We start from the raw sequence: 20,438 nt of genomic DNA on the forward strand, positions 1-20,438 counted from the left end.
ACAAATAATGAGGACACATCCCCCTGCTTTTGAGGAATCCACAGCTTCTTCATATGAACAGACAAACATCACACAGACATGAGCAACCAAAGAGGCGAACACAGGGCGCTATGGAGTGCACAGGTGGGGCATGCAGCCCAATCTAGCAATGTCAGAGGGAAGGTGACAGAGAGCATAGTGTATCAGAAGGGCCTACTTCCAAGCAGGAAGTGATAGATGATATGGTTGAGCAAGGTTCCCATTACAAGGCTTGAAGGCCACATGAAGACTCCTGAACTTTCTCCAGTGAGCTGTGAGGAGCCTTGGAAATGTTTTAAGCAGGAGAGTGACATGGTTAGACATGCTTTTTGTACAGAAACTCTGGTGGCAATGCAGAAAATGAAATGGGTGCAGGGGTGGCATGGGATGGTAAATCAGTAGTCTAGGTAAGCAAGAATAAGGCTACAGAAACATAACACATTTTAAACTTGCCCAAACTGTTAAAATTACAATAAAGCTGAGCCTCTCTTGATTTCTGCAGAGGTTTTATACAAATGTAGTTTCCCAACAATTATCAATGGCTCCAGAAGAACAGAATCAAGTGGTCTGGTTTTGAAGTCTCACAATGCATGATACAATGTTGTAAGCAACACTGTACATGAAAGATGAATTAGGAGACATTTTCACAAAAAGCAATATGTGCACAAAAAGCAATGTGCCACTTCACCCTAAAATACCACAGAGCACGTTCCCCACTACCAGTTTCATGCTCAAATGCCTCTAATTATAATCATCTGTTATTAACAGAAAGAAAAACTGTACCCCAAACATCTATAATTTTTCTGCATGGTGTGGGTAACTACCATCTAAAACAAATATTTAGATTTAGGTAAAGAATAAAATTCTAATAGCCCTCAAATTCTGACCACCTTTAAGACTTTCCCCCCGAAAGACTTGAATGTCTTTGGCCTGCAAGTATGAAGTCACTTATCAAAAAGAGAGTAAAACAAATCTCTGGATATCATAAAGGATCATATCTGTGCTTAGCTGTCAGCTGAAGTTGTTCGTAAAAAAGAAGAATACCACACAAGTTGTCTGGCTGACTATGAGTTGACTGCTGCCTGTGCATTCACACACACACAAAAATGTGTATAAACATGAACATCTAGGCACAAATATCCATCTGGACAGGATGTTAACACCATTCCTCAATTCCTTACGGGTCCTATTCTCTTCCAGAAGTATAAAATCTACCAACTGGCTAAAAGCACTTCAATTTGGGTGAGAGGGAGAGAAGATGGAGAGGAGTCAATTCTTTGAAGCCAGACAAGGCATCATCTCCGTAAGATCATTCAGAAAGCTTAAGAGGTTAAATACATCAGAGCCCTAATTCATCCCTATGAAAAAAGTACTAAATCTTCTCTCCTTGAACCTAATCCTGTCTAAGTCTTTCTTTGGATTTTGTCCCCTGGCACAGGTTTAATGAGGCGCATTTCCACACACTTTTACTGAGAGAGATGTACTCAGGGAAAGAATGGCAACAAAAAGTGGCTACTTACACCACACTGACTTGGGAAAAATTGGCAGAAGAAATGTTCTGATGGCATAATGAATCCTCGAACTGAGACTGTTCCCATTCTTTCCTTGGTTGAGACTGGGTAATCGCTAAACCCAGCACTTGATTTTGAAGCTTCTACACCTCTGGTCAAAATACCCTTCACTGTTTCATTTGGTCTTCCCAATCCCTTCCCTCTCAGTCTTTCACCCCATTTAACTAGGGGATCTTATGGCTAAAAGCTGAAGAGCAAAGGCTCTATAGCCAGACCCTGTAGATTCGAATCCTTAGCACTTACCTACTCTCTGTGCCTGTTTCCTCTCCTGCCCATCAGGACCAGCTTCCCAGGGTTCTCCTGAGGATGATATGGCATAACCTATGTGAGCTGCTCAGCACAGGGCCTGGCACAGAGCTGCATAAAGGGTCCCAATGGTCTCATTAGTCTTAAGTAACAAAAGCATGGCAAACACTTAGGAGGGCAGCGTTCAAGCCCTGTGACACTTGCCATTTTGTGGCAAATAAATACTAAAAGCATAAAAGTACCAATCAGTTACCATTTTGATATATCTATAAAGGGATGTCATAGGATTATCCAACTATCTTCCATCTTTATATTTTATTATCATTTTCTATAATTAAAATGCCACGTGAGTTATTCTTAATTACCTTAAACTTCACCTTCTTAATTGTCTACTCCTATATCCTGCTGTGACTCCATTAACATGGCCTCCTGGGGTGGATTTCAAGAGATTTATGATCACCTACAGTTAATTTCCCCCTCACTAATTTTTAGCGGTTTTCTTTTCTTTTTATTTTTTTTTATTATTATTTTTTTTCTGAGACAGGGTCTCGCTCTTTCGCCCAGCCCGGAGTGCAGTGGCGCAATCTCGGCTCATGGCAAGCTCCGCCTCCCGGGTTCACGCCATTCTCCTGCCTCAGCCCCCCGAGTAGCTGGGACTACAGGTGCCCGCCACTGCACCTGGCTAATTTTTTTTTGTATTTTTAGTAGAGACGGGGTTTCACCGTGTTAACCAGGATGGTCTCGATCTCCTGACCTTGTGATCCGCCCGCCTCGGCCTCCCAAAGTGCTGGGATTACAGGCGTGAGCCACCGTGCCCGACCAGCGGTTTTCTACTGATAAATAATGACTTAAAATAAATCAGCTAATTTTTAGACCATGTAGTTGTTTTCACTAGGAATCCACTGAACTATATTTGTTTTTCACCAGCTGTCTGGATAATTATATTTAGTCCATGTTTTTAAAAAGTCAGTAGAGAATGAATATGTTAGTCATTAGCCTCTCCTTTTTTTTGGACTTCTTTATGGTTTTGTTGTTGTTGTTGTTGTATGTTTTTTTTTTTTTTTTTTTTACAGAAGGCTACAGTGCAACTGGTGTGCAATGGAGCCATCTCAGCTCATTGCAACCTCTGCCTCCCAGGCCGAAGCCATCCTCCCGCCGAAGCCATCCTCCCTCCTCAGCCTCTCAAGCTGCTGGGATCACCGGCATGCACTACCATGTCTGGCTGATTTTTGTTATTTTTTGTAGAGATAGGGTTTTGACATGTTGCCCAGGCTGGTCTCTGACTTGTGAGCTCAAGCTATACAGCCACCTCAGGTTCTCAAAGTGCTAGGGTTACAGGCGTGAGCCACCACACCCAGCCTGGACTTCCCTATATCCTCTAATTCCCCTTAACTTATGCAAGGGGTTCAGAATGAAAACATATCAACTCACATCTCAACGGCAACTCAATAATTGGATACAAAAAACTTAAAATTAGACATTTTTTAATGTAACAAAAGATGAGAACCACAAGGTAAACAGGATAGTGAATGACTACAGGTGTCCTGGGTGCACTTCTGCACCTAAAATCATATAGCACTAAATGTAAATTTACATATGGTATTAAAATGCTCACTTTAAATTGTTAATTTTTTTAGTAGAGAGAAAAAGCAAGAAAAGAGTCCACTGTGATCCTAGCATAGAATTTCCACAAAACTGAAAGGTTTCTACTTTGTTCTTATATTTTACACAATATATATTAATTCAGCCAAGATAAAATGACCTTTGTTTTTTTGTTTGTTTGTTTTTTGTTTTTGAAACGGAGTCTTGCTCTGTTACCCAGGCTGGAATGCAGTGGTGCAATCTTGGCTCACTGCAACCTCCGCCTCCTGAGTTCAAGTGATTCTCCTGCCTCAGCATCCCGAGCAGCTGGGATTACAGGCACCCGCCACCAAGCCCAGCTAATTTTTCTATTTTTAGTAGAGATAGGGTCTCACCATGTTAGCCAGGCTGGTTTCGAACTCCTGACCTCAGGTGATCCGCCCAACTAGGCCTCCCAAAATGCTGGGATTACAGGCGTGAGCCACCATGCACAGCCGATCTTTTTTTTTTTTAAGTCTAAGAGAAACAGAATGTTAAGATGTATGCAATTTGTGAAAAACACTAGTCTGGCCGGGCACGGTGGCTCACGCCTGTAATCCCAACACTTTGGGAGGCCTGGCCAACATGGCAAAAACCTGTCTCTACTAAAAATACAAAAAAAATTAGCTGGGCATGGTGGCAAACGCCTGCAATCCCAGCTACTTGGGAGGCTGAGGCAGGAGAATCGCTTGAACCTGGGAGGTGGATGTTGCAGTGAGCCAAGATCACACAACTGCACTCTAGCCTGGGCAACAGAGCAAGACTCCATCTCAAAAAAAAACAAAAAACAAAAAAAAAAACACTAGTCTAAACTTTGTATTTAAAAACAAAGGAGGACTGCATGCAATGGCTCATGCCTGTAATCCCAGCATTTTGGGAGGCTGAGGCTGGAGGATCCCTTGAGCCCAGGAGTTCAAGATCATCCCAGACAATATAGTGAGGGCTTGTCTCCACTAAAAATAAAAATTAAAAAAAAAAAAATTAGTCCAGCATGGTAGCATGTGCCTGTAGTCCCAGCTACTAGGGAGGCTGAGACAAGAGGATACCTTTAGTCTGGGAGGTCAAGGCTGCAGTAAGCCATGATCACACCACGGCACTCCAGCCTGGGTGACAGAGGGAGACCCTGTCTTAAAACAAAGCAAAGCAAAACAAAACAAAACAGGGGTTTAGACAGGTGTGTTGGTTCACGTCTGTAATCTCCTAACTTTGGGAGGCCCAGGCAGAAGGAATGCATGAGCTCAAGAGTTCAAGACCAGCCAGGGCAATATAGTGAGATCTTGTCTCTATTTAAAATGAAAATAAAAAAAAATTGGCCCCGCATCGTGGCACATGCCTGTAGTCCCAACTACTCAGGAGGCTGACGCAAGAGGATCACTTGAACCCAGAAGGTCGAGGCTCCAGTTAGTTATAATTGTGCCACTACACTCCAGCCTGGGTGACAGAGCAAGACCCTGTCTCTAGAAATGAATGAATGAACGAATACATACATACATAGAAAAAGAGGGGTACTGGTCCTGGGTAGGATGAAGGAAAGACACTCCAACTCATGTCTCTACTGAATGCAGTTATAACACCTGGAAAGATTATAAGCAGCTATTTGAGGGATCTGAAAAGTAAATGACAGCAGGGTGATTAGGGAAGAAAAATGAATCTCAAGGTACTACCAAACTGGCAATGAGCTTCCCATTTTTTTCCTAAGAAATCACCAGCCTGGAATCAAGGCAGCTGGACACGGCATACCAGGATGCGGACAGAGGGAACAAACTGAGTTTTAGCTAGAGGAGCAGAAAAGGGAATTTCTAAACCTGGAGAGAATGGGGGAAACACTCCATTTTTCTTTCTTTTTTTTTTTTTTTTAATTCTCTTGCTTCCCAATCCAAGGCAATTCCAAGGAGGTGGCGGACAGCGGGGACAACAGTCACGTAAACTCTGAGGGAAAGGAACCTTCCTCTCTGATCAGAGGAGCTACGATCTCAAGATGTAGGAGCAAACATCTGCTGCTTTTTTCCTCTGTCTTCCTGCCTCTTGGCCCAAAATGCAAGCAGTCACAGGAAGTATACTGTCCTATTCTAATGTCTCATCTCGTGGCTGGAAAAGTAAAAAGGAGAACCCCAGGGAAGGAGGAAGTCATGGAGAAATGGACTCACACAAATATAACCAATTGATTCTTGGTAAAGGTGCAATGGCAATTCAATGGAGAAAGATTGTCTTTGCAACGAAGGTGCTGGAATAATTAGACATCCATATCCAAAAAAAGGAAACCCGACCTAAAACAGATCTTACACAAATATTAATTCAAAATAAATCATATATATCCAAATGTAAAACTATAAAACTTTTAAGAAAAAACATAAAATCTTTATAACCTTTAAAGAGTTCTTGGAAATCACCCCCACTGTACTTTAAAAAAAAGATAAACTGTAGTTCTTCAAAATTAAAAATTCTTGTTCAGAGAAAGACACTATTAAGCAAATGAAAAAATAAGATATAGACTTGGAAAAATATTTGCAAATCACATATGCAATAAATAAATTGTATCCAGAATATATAAAAACAAAATAAAACTGAAAACTCAACCAAGAAATAACCCAATTTAAAAAGTGGTTATTTAAAAACTTGAACAGATGCTTCATCAAAAAAGATACACAAATGGCAAGTAAGCATATGAAAAAATGTTCAATGTCATTAGCCACTAGAGAAATGCAGATTTCTCATTAATATCACATTGAGATACCACTACACATCCATCCAAATGGGTAAAATAAAAAATACTCATAATACCTTGATAACAGGAAGTACTGTCAAGGATGCCATGCATCTGAAACTTTTATACATTGCTGGTGTAAATGCAAAATGACACAAACACTCTGGAAAATAATTTCAAAGTTCCTCAGAAAGTTAAACATACCCCTACCACGTAATCCAGCAATCCCACTCCTGGGAATTTACCCAAGGGAAAGGAAAGCCTATGTTCACACAAACACTAAAACACAAATGTTCACAGTAGCTTTTTATTTTTTTTAATACCTCCAAAGTAGAAAAAACCAAATGTCCTTCAATGGGACACCGGATAAATAAATTGCAGTGCCTTTATACAAATGGATTCTACTCAGCTATTAAAAGGAACCAAGTATCTATACTATCCACAATAAATTGTATGAACCTCCAAGGCATTATATTCAGGGAAAGAATTCAGCTTCAAAAGATGATCTAGGTCCTAGCACTTTGGGAGGCTGAGGTGGGTGGATCATTTGAGCCCAGGAATTTGAGACCAGCCTGGGCAACAAGGCGAGACCCCATCTGGTAAAATAATTAATTAATTAATTAATTAGAGATGGTCTACTCTATACTTCCACATAAATGACACCATCCCAGAGAGAACACTATCAGAGACCAGCCTGGGCAACACAGTGAGACCCGTCTTTTTTTTTTTTTTTTTTTTCCTAAAGAGAGAAAACTATGGCGATGGGGAACAGATCAGTGTTAGACAGGAGGTAGAGGTGGGGAGACAGTATAACACAAAAGAACTTTTTTGTTCTTGTTTTAAAGAGTCTTGCTGTGTCACCCAAGCTGGAGTGCAGTAGCACCATCTCAACTCACTGCAACCTCCACCTCCCAGGTTCAAACAACTCTCCTGCCTCAGCCTCCAGAGTGGCTGAGATTACAGGCACGCACCACCACACCTGGACAATTTTTGTATTTTTAGAGATGGCGTTACCATGTTGGCCAGGCTGGTCTCAAACTCCTGACCTCAAACGATCCACGTGCCTCGGCCTCCCAAAGTGCTAGGATTATAGACGTGAGCCAATATACCTGGCCCACAAAGAAACTTTTTGAGCGGGGTGGAAGAGTTATGGGGTAGTCACACAAATCTATAAGTGTTAAAATTCATAGAACTGGGCTGGGCACAGTGGTTCACGCCTATAATCCAAGCACTTTGGGAGGCCAAGGCGGGCAGATCATTTGAGGTCATGAATTCAAGACCAGCCTGACCAACATGATGAAACCCTGTACTCCACTAAAAATACAAAAATTAGCCAGGTGTAGTGGTAAATGACTGTAATCCCAGCTACCTGGGAGGCTGAGGCAGGAGAATTGCTTGAGCCTGGGAGACAGAGGTTGCAATAAGCAGAGATTGCACCACTGCACTCCAGCCTGGGTGACAGAACGAGACTCCGTCTCAAAAATAAAAACTCATAGAACTGTACATAGAAGAAAAAAGGCAATTTTACTCCATGTTAATTTCTTTTAAAACCAACAAATTGGGCTGGGTGCAGTGGCTCACGCCTGTAATCCCGGCACTTTGGGAGGCTGAGGCGGGCAGATCACGAGGTCAGGAGATTGATACCATCCTGGCTAACACGGTGAAAACCCGTCTCTATTTAAAAAATACAAAAAATTAGCCAGGCATGGTGGCAGGCGCCTGGCGCCTGTAGTCCTAGCTACTCGGGAGGCTGAGGCAGGGGAATGGTGTGAACCCACGAGGCAGAGCTTGCAGTGAGCTGAGATCACACCACTGCACTCCAGCCTGGGCGACAGATCTAGACTCCATCTCAAAAAATAAATAAATAAATAAACAAATAAATAAATAAATAAAACCAACAAATTGACAGATGTGTTATTCGGAGGCACAAAAAGTTTTAAAAAAAACATAAAAATACCTCAAATTTACAAAAACATATTTTATGACTAACTTACATAAATATGGTACTGAAAACTGCCACAGAAATTAGTTTTAAAGATAATGGAACTATGTGGTATTAAGTGTTATTTAAACCAGTGTACTTATAAAATATTTTTAGAGATACCACAAAACCATTTATTTCCAAAGTTAACTGTTCAGCCACAAAAAATATGACTGCTTAACAGCAAGAACACTAATGTTCAACAGAGCCCAACAGTTCCTGCTATTTGGCTTCTGGTTTTTGAGATGTTGATGTTACAAAGCAGGTGAAACATCCGGGAAACAGATGCATGAACTCAGAGTCATCCAAAATTTGTCCACTACAATCCAGGCCCATCTCTATCCCCACCGGGTTATACATACGTCCTCCATTTCCTCAACAGGAAGCACCCAATACACATACAGTTTGTTTTAAAACTTGAAGAGTGTATACACAAAAGGAAAAGGTCATGGAAACCAGTTTCATCAGGAGCATCTGCACTGTGTCATCAAGACCACCACAACTGCGGTGCCTCTACAACGTGCCCGAATTTGACCTACCTCACTGTAAACCTCCTGCTAGAAATGATGCTTTCCTCAATGGAGTAAGTGAAAGGGATTCAACAATTACACTGTTGAACAAAAATGATCCAGCCTAGGTTCAAAATGCTATGATAAAATAATTTCCTAACTCTGCACTCTCTCTGTCCAAATACTATTAGTCTTCCACTGGAGGCATTTTTGCCTTTTTCAAAGAAACACAATAATAACCACTAAAAGGGCAATTCGGATGTCGCCCTCATTCCACTTTCACTGACTACGCCTTCCCTTTTTCAGCTGTGTCCTATGTACATAGCTCTGGCCATTCAATTCATAAAATAACCACAAATGTGTAACTTTGGAAGACATTTTGAAAGCAGAATTTTTGTTTTAATGGAGAGGCTATGGATAATTTTTTTCTTTCTAATTTTCTCTATTTTTCAAATGTTCCCAATACTGAAACATCAAGATAGGTGAAGAATTCCCTTTCCTCTACTCCTGACATAATTTGCCAAAAATTATGACAGTGACTTGTATTGGTTTTCAAATACAAGGAAAAATCCTACTGTTTGAAGTTATTACCTAATCCCCCACCACCATCACCACAAAAAGGAGAAGAGGGAAAGATACACTAAATTTTCCAACAACATTGTTCTCACTGATTAATAAAAAAAAATTCAGTTAAAAACATAAGGAAAGTCTGGTTATTTCTAAATGGGAGAGACTGCTTCTTGATGTGTTTAGCTTGCTGGAGAACAGTATGCAGGAACAGATGAGCGTTTAACAAACCTGCTTTGATTACAATATTTCAAGCCTGAAGTATATGCTACTTTATAGCATTCTTTAAAGACTGGTACTTCTTGGTGTCCTGTCAGACATGTACTTAAAAATAATCACCTGGTTGCACATGACCAAACCTCGGCTCACATGCACAAGGAACACTGTTTTTTATTACATGTCAACAATGAACAGGGATGTCAAGTGATACCTTCACAGCAGTGCTTTCCTTTCTGTTGCCTAAGATGCTATTATTTCTATTAGTCTGAGTGGCCAGAAAAGACATTCTACATTCAAAAGAAAATTGACAGTCAGAATTTCACACATGCACACACACCTACACATACAAAATGTTCTTAAGAAAACTCATTCATTTTACATGATTTAGAGCCTGAAATTTAAGGGTTTTTTTTCAGGCTGGAATATATTAGCAATGCCTACCGACAAAAATGCAAGTTAGAAAATCAGAATTAAGAATCAACTATAAATAGCCAAATGAAGAGAGGAAAAACTGCAGGCTATTATGTGAAGCCCAAAGATACCAATCAGGGGAGGGATTCTGATGGGTCCTACGTACTGATAGGAGGGACTGATCAGCAGTGTAGTGCACAGCAGAGATGTCCTCACCTAAACAATGACAGGGCTGAACTGAGATTACTCCACAAATCCCTTACAACTAAATAATTCCCATTCTATAATTTTAGCACAAGATTGAGACCTGTTCATATTGTGATCTCCTTATAGGCTTTGTCTTCTTTATCACCCTGGCATGGTGCCTGGACCTAAGAGATACTCAAACAGCTGCAGAATAGAATGAATTAGAAAAGAAAGTCAATTACATGCAAAGGACAGTATCTCCCAGTGGGCATTATCCACTGGTCCACTGAAGCACTTAGCACACTCCCAGTTGGCCAACAGCAGAATCACCGTCAGTTTGGAGGATTTTTGTAAGTGCCTGACAATTCTATGTAAAATAACTAAATTTTCTTAGACAAAATTCACTTTCCAGCTAACTTCATAGTTGATCATAGCTTGTACTGGGAGAAGTCTCAGCTCTGCCAACTATTTACGGCTCATTTGTATTTGCATTATCTACATTACCTTAAACCCATAATTCTCTGTAGGAATCTTTATAAGCCAAGTGTCAATTTTGTGGCTGTTGCTTTAATTAAAACTGGTTAACATAATCTGTAAGTCTGATGAGTAAATGTAGCATGTCACAACAGGCTGAAAGCAAACAAGGGAATGCAGGACCCTTTGCACTATGGAAGTTCCACATAATCCCAGGATAGCTGCATTCAAAATAGGACACATCATCTGACAGATGACATGAGCAAGGTTCCCAGTTTCAATCACATACTAAATATTAGTACATTTTAGCTTATTTCTTAGAACAGCTTAATGACAGCTCTAATATTTTCTTCCTGTCCTTCAGCAAATGCACTTATTTGGAAAACAAAGTTCTAGACTCCTTCTGAGAACATTTCTGTTCTCAAGTTATTTTTCTCCCATCACTTTGACCACATCACCCAAATCCTTCCTCAGCATTTTTAAAGTACCATTACATAAAAGAGAAAGCCCAGAATGATCTTCCTGTTTCAAAGACAGACTTGTATCTCATCCAGTTTAACCTTTTATTTTCTATCCATGAGTAGTTCCACATACAGGATTTTTAAGGCAGATCCCCACTACTTCTCCTTTTTGCACCTAACTTTATGGAAGAAAAAACCAAAGAGCAGTGCTAGAAATGAAAAGACCAATAAATTTGGATCAGAAAATCTGGGCTCAAATTCTGCCAGTACTAGCTGTGTAAAAAGGGGTGGGGGAACAAACCTTTCTGAGACTATTTCTAAACTCAGGAAAATTCCACTTTGTTCCACTATCGTGGTTATTATAAAGAGTAATAACTATTATAAATGATGAATAATGATTATGAAGATTAAAAGTAATTTTATTTCTAGACTTGTAGTTATATATTAATTATATATTATAATTATTGTACAGATAAAAGCAATTTTATTTTTATATGTACATTTAATTAAATAAAGGTAATTTTGTTTATATCTTATTACACTTATATATGAAAGCTGAAAGTAATGTGTACTGTTTTCATTCATGGTCTCTCTTAGTCATTCTATGAAGCACCAACACTCAACAGCAACCAAATTTAAAAAGCCTCTCTTTAAAGTTTCATGTCATCCATTATTGTAATACAATTGTCATGTAATTAGAGAAATAACACCCATTTAAAGTGGAAAATTAAGCCAGGTGCTGTGGCTAACGCCTATAGTCTCAGCTACTCAGAAAGCTAAGGTAGGACGATCATTTGAGCCCAGGAGTGTGAGGCTTCGGTGAGCTATGATCACACTACTGCACTCCAGCCTGGGTAACCAAGTAAGACACTGCTTTTTTTTTTTTTTTTAAGTTTTCATAGAATAAAGTCCCAGAAGTGACACTGGCAAGACAACCATTTTTAGGGCTCTTGGCACATACTAGATGATTATTTTTTTACAAAGTTCATATAGTAAAAACTCACTTAACCAAGATAATAGGATGATACTTGGTTTGGAAACTAAGAAACACTAAATATCTCAGATATTTTATTTAAACTGAACATGTTATATATTCATTAACTGACTTTGTAATCTAAGGACAAGGCCTTTTCTAAGAATAATCAGTCTCCTGAATGACTGTTAGTCTAGTCATTCTTATACAAACCACCCAAAAAAGCATCATGACAACTTTCAATTTCCCTTTTTGTTAGAGTACAACACAAACCCAAAGCTCTCAAGAAGCAATCTGAGAATGCTTAGAGTAGTTTAATTATTCCCCCCAATCTTTTATAGTCATCATGACCACATGTAACCTATTATAATAGCAGCTTCGAGTTTGTGGTTTTTGGTTTTTTTTTTTTTTTGAGGCTTGCCTTTGGAAGCTTTCCAAAGTATTTAACATATTTTTGTAGAAAAATAATACTGATTTAATCAGATAAGATAACATTTTAATTAGGCAATTACAATAACAAGTCCTACTGACCAAAACAGGGTTTGCTACAAACAAAACTGACTCTTGATCAATATTCAAGTCAACCAGCTGACACAGAAGGATGTGAGAGTCTAGACGGAGGCTGCCTGACCCAAAGCAGTTAGGGTGGTGGGCATCCATGCACTTCGCAGGAGGAGGTGGTCCCTAAAGAGTGCTCTCATCTCTCAGCACCTGGCACTTAGTATTATTTTAAAAGATATTTATTAACCCTTACGTGTATGAAGGTGCGATATAAACACAAGAGGCCCTGAACTGCTTCTACTTTCCTCCTCTACCCAACCTCCAAATGTTGGGCCCCAGGGCTTGGAGTCAGGTAGGCCTGGTCTCTAGCACTCCTATCTTTTCTATCTAAATTCAATAATTAGCTGACCTCACCCAGTCCCAAAGATTTAAATGCCATCCAGAGACTGAAGACTTTGAAATGTAAAACTCTAGATAACATCTGTCCCAAGCATGTCAAACTTAACAGAATGTGGATCATCCAACTCCCAACCTGTTCTGTCCAACAAACCAATAACCACTACTACCATCCACATAGCCACTCAGGCCAAATGAGTAAGTTGTCCTTGGCTTTCCAATTTGTAACTCCATATCTAATCTAGCAGTAATTCCTGTCACCTTTCTCTGTTTGAGTGTTTCCCTGTCTTCTGTCCTTAAAATGTAAGCACCTAGAGGGAAAGGACCCTGTCTTGTTCAAGGATGTGCCTCCAGCCCCCAAAGTAGTCCCTGACACACAGCAAGTCCTTAATTCACACTATTTTTTTTTCCCCCGAGACGGAGTCTTGCTTTGTTGCCCAGGCTGGAGTGCAGTGGTACAATCTCGGCTCACTGCAACCTCTGCCTCTTGGGTTCAAGCAATTCCCCTGCCTCAGCCTCCTGAGAAGCTGGGATTACAGGCACATGCCACCACGCCCGACTAATTTTTGTATTCTTAGTAGAGACAGAGTTTCACCATGTTGGCCAGGCTGGTCTCGAACTCTTGACCTCGTGATCTGCCCGCCTCAGCCTCCCAAAGTCCTGGGATTACAGGCATGAGCCAATGTACCCAGCCCAATTCACATTATTAAGTGGAAAATACTCCTTAAAAAAACCTCTGAGGCCAGGTGCGGAGGCTCACGCCTGTAATCCCAGCACTTTGGGAGACCCAGGCGGGTGGATCACCAAGTCAGGAGACAGAGACCATCCTGGCTAATACAGTGAAAACCCATCTCTATTTAAAAAAATACAAAAAATTGGCTGGGCGTGGTGGCGGGCGCCTGTAGTCCCAGCTACTCGGGAGGCTTAGGCAGGAGAATGGTGTGAACCCAGGAGGTGGAGCTTGCAGCAAGCTGTGATCACACCACTGCACTCCAGCCTGGGCAACAGAGCAAGATTCCGTTTCAAAAAAAAAAAAAAACTCTGAGTCCTCTGGGAAGTTTTCCATATATAATTAGAAGAGTAGGAGAAAATCTTCCAACCCCTATTAAACTACATAATATTCACAGCTTGGGAACAGACTACTGCCCTAACGCTCTCATTTTATAAATATGGGCCCTAAGGTACAGAAAGTTTACATCATTTACCCCAGATCATGAGAACCCAGAGCTCTTAATGCAAACATCCAATTACCTACAAGCAGCTCCGCCAGGTGATCACCCACTAAGTCCCCACTCCCTTTGTTATACACAACTCCTGCAAGTAGCTGGAAAACTGGATTGAATTAACATTAGATATGTATATTTTTTCATTGGGGGCACGTAAGAAATCATTTTGCAGGTGGCTTCTTGCAATGCCCCCAGTTACACAGTCACTTAAAAAGTTTGGGCGCTGCTGAAGTGCCAGATAGCAACTCACAGCAGATAGGAATTAAAAGTGAGGTTGTCCACATTCAAAATCCCAAAGTCACTAGAGCAAGCTATTGCTGCTAACTTTGCTTCTTTCTTTTTTTTTTTTTTTTTTTTTTTTTTTTGAGACAGAGTCTCGCTCTGTCGCCCAGGCTGGAGTGCAGTGGCACAATCTCGGCTCACTGCAAGCTCCGCCTCCCGGGTTCACGCCATTCTCCTGCCTCAGCCTCCGAATAGCTGGGACTACAGGCGCCCGCCACCGCGCCCGGCTAATTTTTTGTATTTTTTTAGTAGAGACGGGGTTTCACCGTGGTCTCGATCTCCTGACCTCGTGATCCGCCCGCCTCGGCCTCCCAAAGTGCTGGGATTACAAGCGTGAGCCACCGCGCCCGGCGCTTCTTTCTTTTACAAACGTGTATCAGGATCTACTATAAATTTCTAGTACAGAGAAAGTAGCTGGGTGGCTGTAATTTGGTAACTGTCATCCAGTTTCACATTTACATTCAAAAGTTCTTCATAACATAAGGCCCTACCCAAAAGCTCCCCACTTGGTGTGACGAAATGTTACCTTACAGATTTAATCATTTCCCTGTCTCAATCTGAATACCCAAGTATTTACAAAGCTTCTAGAATTTCTTCATCAAGCTCCCTTGACACAAGTAAAGGGTCTGCCAAGCACCACCATCCCCAACCCGAACTAATGCTGCTGCCCCAGGCTCAGGACTGGCCAGGCTGCAGAAATCAGAGTCAGGTCTCCCTTCAGTTCCCATCCCACTCACATGACCACACCAACCTCCTGGTTATGAGGGAGCATGACTTATGAATTATTCAACGCTTGATCGAAGTTCTGCCTCATGTTTGTTTTTACTGGAAACAACTAATAAGCACTTGAAAAGCAACAAAATAGTTTTTCCACAAACGTCACTTTACTCCTCATAAACATTGCCCTATGAGGTATACAGCAACATCACCTTCCTCATTTTTCACATGAGAATATGGATGAAAGGGGGACCAAGGCCACACTGTAGTAAAGTCCAGACCTGCACCAAAGTCCTCCAGAACAAAACCCTTGCTCTTTTGCCCACACTAACAGCATGCACATTAGGTATCTTTGCTGCGATTAGCAGAGAGAGCATCATTTGGTTCACTCACTCATTCATTCCAGCTCTATACTGCTTTGATTTTTTTTTTTATTTTTTGCACTTGGGGATGGGTTAAGAAACGTAAAGCTTTTGACCTCTAGGAGGGTCATAATGTGGGGGAAGGGGATGACAGGACAAACACATAACAGGTAAAACAAAAATAATAATGCAAGGAAAACAGTGTTGCCCTCTCACATCTGTACTGCACTTCACAGTATGTAGAGTTTTCATGTGGATTTAGCAACCCCTCACCCCATCCCCGAATAATAACTAAGCACTAAAGTGATGCTGGGGATGCTGGGGCTTGGTTTAGATGGCTGGGGAAGGTATCTTGGAGGTGAGGCTCCAGTGGACTCTGCGGATGGGTAAGGTCTCACAGAGGTTGAAGTTAAGAAGAGAGCATTCCAGACCATTCCAAAATCAGCACATCACACAAATGGCTTGCAAACGGAAAAAGACTTGGAAAGTAAGGGAACTGGGCTATAGAGTACTTGCTTTCTAGTGTGGTATAATAAGAGCTACAGATGAAAACAAGGGAGATTGTTAACCAGGGCTTAGAACTCATCCAATGAATGACTAGGCCTACAAGAGAACAAAGAACATAACAAGCTCGTTTTCATCATGTGTTTCTCCCAGATACAAAGCTGACACTTCTCATGATGGGTTTTTATAGCTCCTGTCCTCCAAGATGAAAATTCACCATTTATACTTCTTCATTCTGTTTTTACTGCAAAAGATTAAGATCTTTTTACTTACACATTGCTAAAATTCTTTGAATTGTATGTGACATGGTTTGGATATGTGCCCCTGTCCCAATCTCATGTTGAAATGTAAGCCCCAGTGTTAAGAGGTGGGGCCTGGTGGGAGGTGTTTGGATCATGGGGGCTTAAAAACCCATGAGTGGCTTAAAACCATCCCCTTGGAGTGAGTGGGCTCTCATAACATCTGCTTTTTTTCCAAGTGTGTGGCACCCACCCCTGCCAATCTCTCTCTTGCTCTCATTCTCACCATGTGAGAAACCACCACCCCGTCTTTGCCTTCCACCATGATTGCAAGCTTCCTGAGGCCTCCCCAGAAGCTGGGCAGATGCCGGCACCATGCTTGTACAGCGTGCAGAACTCTAAGCCAATTAAACCTCTTTTCTTTATAAATTAACCAGTCTCAGGTATTTCTTTATAGCAACGCAAGAATGAACTAACAGTATCTATCTCCATTTGGGTACTTATTTAAATATGGCTCTAGCTTTCAAAGTAGAGACAATGCCTTTTATTTCTTCTGTCTGCCTTAGAGGGTCTAGAACAATACTCAAGAAAGTTACTCTACGAAAGTCATTGACAGATCAGGAAATGAGACCCAATTTTTAAAAACTGCAACTGATTATAGGAGAAGCCCCTGTAACCAACAGACAGACAGACACACACACACACACACCCCTCTAACTGCTTTTCCCCTTTACGGTCTTACTCATTTGTCCTTACTATGCGCCAGGCATTGTTTTAAGCATTTTATGTATACTTTCCCAAGGTCACAAAGCTGGTAAATGATAGAAGCCAAGACTTGTTTTTTCTTTTTTTTTTTTTTTTTAAGAGATGGGGGTCTAGTTATGTTTGCCAGGTTGGTCCTGAACTGCTGGCCTCAAGCAATGCCCCCACCTCGTCCTCCCAGAGGGCTAGGATAACAGGCATAAGCCACCATGCCCAGTCAAGATTTGAATCCAGACAGTCTGGTGCCAGAGGTATGTGCTAAACCTCTAGGCATGATATTGTCTCTCAAAATGACATATTATACTTAAAAACTAAGGGACAACTTTTGCTTCTTCGGTTTTTAAGCTGTGGCACCAATCACATACTTTTTTGAAAACTGGACATAATGCAAACCACAATTATGTTTTTAAATTACAAAAAAATACTCCAAGATTTTAACAGGCTTCTACATAACGCTTAGATTTGGGCTTTGCATGTTGTTTTTATTAGAAAGTGCATCTGCTCTTGGCATTAAACACAACAAAATTAGCTATTTTATGATTACACAATAAGAATGTTAAGTGTCATCTCATCAAACAAATAGTGAGTGACGAATGCTTCTTCTTGGAGAAATTTCTTTTTAAACATATTAATGTATAAATAGATAGGCAAATATTACTTGATACAAATAACCTGATATCTACCAAGACAAGAGAGTTCTTTACCTGTAAATAGTCAACACTCACTGGAATGACAAAGAATCCAATGGTGCATTTGTAAATATCCACACACATACAATGTTGGCTCACAGAATCCCCCAGCGACAGTAATTAATGCTGACATAAATCTGGACACTGAAATGGCAATGGAATTGCTTTCACATGACAATTGAAAGTGTTGTTCCAAGCAGGCAGGAAAATTTCTCTCTAGAAATGTTGAAAACTGTGTCTGAGTTATGAGATAAAATAGTTTGCATTATATCCCTAAAATTATTTAAATACTACATCTATTAATGACTAATTTATAGATCAAAAGCACTCACATAACATGCCCAAATTCAATTAAATGGAGAGAACTACTATGAAAGAGAAAATTGTTATCAAAATAAACTGAAAGAACAAATAATGCCATTACATTGGTTCTGTGCACAATAAAAAATAGTTTATTAAAAGATATCTGGTCAATGTGCTTGAGACCGTGAACATCCATTTTAGTCAGAAATGGTGGCAAACCCTAAACACAACAAATACTACTTAAGAAAATGCATTTAGTTCATAATGCATAAAAATCTCCACTTTAGGTACCATTTTGGGGTTAAAAAATATAACGCTGCTACGAGCACACAATTAGAACACAGTGAATTTTATTAGTTTTTTTTTTTTTTTTCAGTATGGCTCTATTAATGCCTGTTGTTTATCTACACAAATACAGAGCAGCCTGGGAAGTGTCCTAGTTTCTTTGAGAGTTATCAACTGAAGCTAATGTCTCCTTAGAGAACTCCACTTTGAAAGGGTACTATGAACCTGGCCAGTTTTCATTGCTGTTTACACAGACACAAGCACAATTTGCAGTGTGGGCAACACCACCTCTCAGATACAATCTGCCTGTCTTCAAGTGAGTCTCCCAGTAGTCCTCACTGTGTTCGTTTGCTCTGCCAAAAATAAACAACAGCCTTTCCCCTAGTAAACAGCAGGTAGGAATGGGTTTAATCATAAATTCTAGTGGATGGCAGTCCAGTAACAAAGCAGAGCTCTCTTTGGTGGTAGCATTAGCTTCTCTGCCCTGCTCAAAACACCCCTAAAGTACACTGACTTGGATATGATCTCATTCAATATATGAAGCCCTGTGATGGTTAATACCGAGTGTCAACTTGATTGGATTGAAAGATGTGAAGTATTGATCCTGGGTGTGTCTGTGAGGGTGTTGCCAAAAAAGATTAACATTTGAGTCAGTGGGCTGGGGAAGGCAGGCCCACCTTTAATCTGGTGGGCACAATCTAATCAGCTGTCAGTGAATATAAGCAGGCAGAAGAATGTGAAAAGGCAAGACTGGCCTAGCCTCCCAGCCTACATCTTTCTCCCATGCTGGATGCTTCCTGCCCTTGAACTTCGGATTCCAACTTCTTCAGTTTTGGGACTCGGACTGGCTCTCCTTGCTCCTCAAGCTTGCAGATAGCCTATTGTGGAACCTTGTGATTGTGTAAGTCAATACTTAATAAACTCCCCTTAGTTCTGTCCTTCTAGAGAACCCTAATACAGATTTTGGTACCAAGAGTGGTTCTAGAGAAACAGAATGTTAAGGATGGAGTTCTTTCATTGGTTTCGGGGTTTCTGCAGTTGGCTGCTTAATATGAAAATGCTAAGGACTCTACTTCTAATAGTACGGATAACACTGAGAGTCCTTAGCACGAACTGTTCAGAGTTATGCAAAATAAATGCATTTGACACTACTGATTCACCATTGTGAGCAGCAAGGAGTTTGGTGACTACATAATACCGTATGTGGAGAACCAAGGAACACAATGAAGCTGGTTGGTTGCTCCTAAGTTCAGTGGATAAAGTGATGAAGGAAAATGATGAACTCAGGGATTCTGTCTCCTGGCTTCAGAAGCAGATACTGAGCCTCAAATCTGCTATGATTGCCCTGAGTGAGAGTCTTATCGGCTGTAGAGAAAGAGCTGAAATTGTGGAAAACAGACACAAGCTCTTATCATGTAAATGGCTGACCTGCAACAAAAGTTGCATACACAGCCTCATCAGGTGTCTACCGTTAAAGTGAGGGCATTGATTGGAAAAGAATGGGACCCTGCAACTTGGAACGGGGACACTAAGTTTGTGAACTCTGAGGAACCTTTTTTGCCAGAAGCAACAGCTTCCCCATCTCCAGTAGTGGCAACATCCCCACCTGGGCCCATGCTGCCATCAGCCTTTCCACCTTTGTCTGAGGAGATAAACCCTGAGCTGCCTGAGGCAACAGTGATGGCCTCCCCTAAGGCAGTTGCCAGGAAAAATAATGTTGATTCTCCTCAGGAGCCACCCCCAACACCCCTGTTTGCTTCTACACCTATCACTAAAGTCCTGGCGGGCCCCTAGAGGTGAGGTTGAGAGTGTCACCCATGACGGGGTGCACTACACTTGAAAAGAACTGTTTTGAGTTTTCTAATTTATATCAACAGAAATCTGGAGAACAGGCATGGGAATGGATATTGAGAGTAAGGAATAATAGTGGAAGGAACACATAGAGTTGGATCAGGCTGAATTTAATGAATTGGGCCCACTAAGTAGGGACTCTGGTTTTTTGTTTGTTTGTTTTGTTTTTGTTTTTGTTTTGAGATGGAGTCTCCGTCACCCAGGCTGGAGTGCAGTGGCGTGATTTCGGCTCACCGCAACCTCCGCCTCCTGGGTTCAAGAGATTCTCCTGCCTCAGCCTTCTAAGTAGCTGGGATTCCAGACGTGTGCCACCAGGCCGGGCTAATTTTTGTAGTTTTAGAAGAGACAGGGTCTCACCATGTTGGTCAGGCTGGTCTCAAA

At 41.0% G+C, this 20,438-nt stretch overlaps 1 protein-coding gene across 11 annotated transcripts in view; it reads right to left on the reverse strand.

The window, feature by feature from the left end:
- The window catches only part of SIPA1L1 (signal induced proliferation associated 1 like 1), a 425,147-nt gene that overhangs the window by 262,991 nt on the left and 141,718 nt on the right, over nucleotides 1-20,438 (reverse strand). Inside the window, exon 4 of one of the 11 annotated variants that reach the window (XM_058429465.1) lies at nucleotides 17,655-17,834. The exons of the other annotated variants lie outside the window; for them this stretch is intronic. The gene's annotated coding sequence lies outside the window, so the exon portion shown is untranslated. The remainder of the gene's footprint in view (nucleotides 1-17,654; nucleotides 17,835-20,438) is intronic. 11 annotated transcript variants of the gene reach the window in all.

This window comes from Hylobates moloch, unplaced genomic scaffold (genome assembly GCF_009828535.3).
Source record: "Hylobates moloch isolate HMO894 unplaced genomic scaffold, HMol_V3 SCAFFOLD_16, whole genome shotgun sequence".
NCBI classification, from domain to species: domain Eukaryota; kingdom Metazoa; phylum Chordata; class Mammalia; order Primates; family Hylobatidae; genus Hylobates; species Hylobates moloch.